The following is a 3,803-nucleotide window of genomic DNA, read 5'->3' as shown; positions in this document are numbered from 1 at the left end:
TTCAGAGATTCATTCATATAAAAACTTGAATTAGTGAGAATGAGAAAAATATAGCCTATATTGAGGAGGAAAGTCCACTGATGAGTTACCAGTGTAAGCCTGTGTGCCAAAGGCTGTCTAATTCTAAGCTTTAAAATTACACTTATTTTAGTGTTTTAACTTAAATTTTAACTACAAATTTAAATGAAAAGGAAAAAATAATGAAATGGAAATTATACATTTGCACACATAAGGATTATATCAACCAAACAAGTAACTGCGTATGCATCCTCTACTTGGATGCATACCCTCTACTCTCATAAATGAGTAAGCAGCATTTAAAACAATAAATATATAATATGCACTGTTGTGCAATATTTAATTACAGCTTCAGATACATGATATTTTCATTTGCTAAAAGCAGGATACACAAGAAGTGTGTTCAACTCAGACACGCAGACGGTTGCCGTGGTGATAAACACTGTAAAAAGCAACCATTCTCGTGTCAGCGCTTAATGCTCATCTCGTATATGAAAAGCATTTTAGGGGGCCCTTGGCTTTTGGGGGCCCAAGGTGGTTGCCTACCTTTGCCTAATGGGTAAGTCTTGTCTCGCAGTATTGCCTGCGTGTACCTTTGATACGCATGTTTTAAATGACCAAAGTGCACAAAATGGCTTTTTTTTTTTTTGCATCAAAAACCATCCTACTAATTTCTTCCATATCGTCATTCTCATTTAGTGTTCAGGAGGGTCTTGTTTGAGATCATACACAACTCAACACAGAAACATCTACTTTTGACTGAAAACTTCCTGCACGCATGTTGCAGCTTGGCTGACCAACAACATCCGAGCAACTTGCAGCGTTGTTGTCTATTTCACCATATACAGTAGCTTATGAAATCGTGTAAATAAAAGTGTATGGGCAGCTTCGTGGCACTTGAGCTTTGGACATATTGTAAATTTCCCAGCTTTGCTATAGTTTGTCTGGATTGAGGGTTTGTTTGAATTTCTAAACCGCAGATGCACTGCAGTGCAGAGCACTTTTGCCAGATGCTCATCTGGAATTTCACATAACACTCAGTATACCTGCCAATCTTCTTAACACATGCTTGTTTAATAGGGGCACTGAGTGTTTCTAGGTGATAAGCAAACCAGCTGTTAAAAGATCAATACCTAATGCAGATTGCCTGTTTTTTTATTGTCTATTCATATTTACTTTCCTGTGTCAATTAATTTTTCTATGCTATAAAAAGAACCAGAAAGTAAGTATAACATTCTAACAGCCGGCATTGTAGTCTACTCTCCCAGGATCAGGAAACAGTCCTTCATCAAATGTGCTGCACACATCTGAATATTTGGATTGAACTGTTCTGGAACAGTCTTGTAAATACAACTTAATCACTGATTTCTAGTCGTGTCCTTTTTTGGAAGGCCAAACAAAGTAGTTTCACTTTCACTACTAGCTACCTATGCACATACAGTTATGGGGTATCCTATTTATTATTTTAGGATTTTTTTGTTTGCCCCAGTGAAGCATTTCTATTAATATAACTGATTAAGTAGTCAAACTCATTCCATATCAGCAGAATAGTGTTTTACAGAAAGTCTATGTCCATAAAACAGGTTCTGAATGAATTATGTTACTGATACCTAATGGTCAAAAGCAATAGCAAAAGTAATAGGTCAATATTATTAAATTGCAGACAAAGATTTTGAATAGCTAGGCTGGCTTGTACACTATATTGCCAAAAGTATTGGGACACCCCCTTCTAATGAACAGGTTTGACTACTTTAGTAATTTCTATGAGTACAAATCGTAATGTTTAAGCATATAATGCTACTCTAGGGAATTGTGTGCTTCTAATGTTATACCAATAGTTTGAACAGGACCCTTTTCTATTCTAACACGACAATGCCTCTGTGTATAAGGTAAGGTTAAAAAAAGGATTGATTCAGTTAGTGTGGAAGAACTTGACTGGTCTGCACAAAGCCAAGTCCTAATCCCAGCTGAATACATCTGGTGTGACTTTAAATGCAGACCTTGATTCAAAAACTCATCACCAAATACCTGTGACTTGTACATACATATGGACAAATGTATTGGGACACCCCCTTTAGAACAAAAGAAGGCACTTCCAAAACTGTGGCATCAAAGATGGAAACATAATTCATGTATTTAAATATTGTATTTCCATCTTTTTTGCCACAGTTTTGGAAGTGTCTAAAATGATTGTACGCATATGTACAAGTCATTGGTGTTTGGTGATGAGTTTTTTTTTTTTGTTTTATTGAGTTTTCCCAATACTTTGGGCAATATAGTGTATGTTTGGTGCGGTAGGGGGCCTGACCTCATATTCTTTCATAGGGCCCAAAATTGCTAGCGGCGCCCCTGCCAGCAGCTGTTTGGTTACCCATATTTTTCAAAATATTGTCTTCTGTATTCAGTAGAAGAAAGAAATTCATACAGTTGTGGAAGAATGTGAGGGTGCATAAATCATGACAGAATTGAAATTTTTGGCTGAACCACAAGTATCCACAAGTGTAGTTATTCACATTAACAACATGTTCTGTTAACATTTGACAATGTCAGAGTGTTCTATTCTATTCTATTCTGTTCTATTCTGTTCTATTCTATTCTATTCTATTCTGTACTTTAAGTTTTTTTTTTTTTTTTTTTAAGTAAAATGTTTTTTTGTTTGTTTGTTTTTTAAACATAAAACGTTTGTATACAGTTTGTTTCAAACGTTGCAGTTTAACCGTTAAAGTGGGAATTATGTTTTAGGCTTAAGCTTAAGCTTAATAAGCATGTATAAAGGTGATTTAATTTTCTTACTCTTGAATCCATGATAGCATTTGTATTGTTGTGTTGTATTACTTCTGTCTATTATGGAGCTTAGGGTATGTTACACCCTTTTATCCTGTCAGTTGAACACTGCACTGGTAAACCCTCATTCTGTTCTGCTTTTTCACTAGCATACAGAAACAAGAGCTTTCATTACAAACACATTTCTCATAGTCATATTTAAAATGTGTTCCTGAAACTTGAATTTGTCTGTCACTGTTTATTTTGAACTTTACCTTCCCTGTCATAAATCCATTTTGAAGCTCAGTAAGCAGAACTTTGCCTTGACTAAATAGATGACAGTGAAGGAAACTAACTGCAAAAGAAATGTATCACACTTTTACACAAATCCAACTAAAGAAATCTAAATACTGATTTTAAAAGCATAATAAATGTAAATTACCATAATTCAGCACATGCCGAATGCAGCGGTGTGTCTTACCTCTGTAGCGTCTGAGTCGCACTCTGTCCTGGAAAGAACTGCCTTCAACCTAGAGAAGTAAAACGCTCTGTTGATAATTGCAGCTGGGGCAAGAGGACGGCCATGGGTGTGTGTTTGTGTGTGCGTCAGAGGAAGAGACTGTAAGAGGAGACAGAGAAAGGAGGAGAAGAGAGTTAGAGAAAATAAAGATTAACCTCCTCTTGCAGGTTACATAGACCACCTCTCAGTGTTTTTTGAATAATCTTCAAGCAGAAGAATTCCGGAATATTTATAACATAACATAACATAACATAACAACATAAAACATTAGACTCATGAGGTTGTTTTAAATTGTAAATTGTAGTTTACATGCATGATGGATACCTTATACAGTCCAACTAAAAAAAATGCATAAGTAACTAATGTTAATACTGTGGTTCCTTTTAAAAAATGGTTATATTAATGGCAAGTGGTTGGTTACTATTTTTATTATAATTTTTTTTATTTTAGACATGCATTTTAGTTTTATTTGTTTTGTTTTTTAGGGGCCAAGCAGCAAAGG

General features: G+C 35.3%; 1 protein-coding gene across 1 annotated transcript in view; it reads right to left on the bottom strand.

The window, feature by feature from the left end:
• The window catches only part of LOC107598201 (atypical chemokine receptor 4-like), a 20,164-nt gene extending 16,846 nt beyond the window's left edge, over window positions 1-3,318 (bottom strand). Inside the window, exon 1 of the mRNA XM_016289472.1 lies at window positions 3,263-3,318. The gene's annotated coding sequence lies outside the window, so the exon portion shown is untranslated. The remainder of the gene's footprint in view (window positions 1-3,262) is intronic.
• Between the last annotated feature and the right edge of the window lie 485 nt (window positions 3,319-3,803).

This window comes from Sinocyclocheilus grahami, unplaced genomic scaffold (genome assembly GCF_001515645.1).
Source record: "Sinocyclocheilus grahami isolate Dianchi unplaced genomic scaffold, SAMN03320097.WGS_v1.1 scaffold247.1, whole genome shotgun sequence".
In the NCBI taxonomy this organism is placed as follows: Eukaryota; Metazoa; Chordata; class Actinopteri; order Cypriniformes; family Cyprinidae; genus Sinocyclocheilus; species Sinocyclocheilus grahami.
Note: the sequence above shows the minus strand (reverse complement) of the source record. Positions and strands in the feature narration are given on the sequence as shown.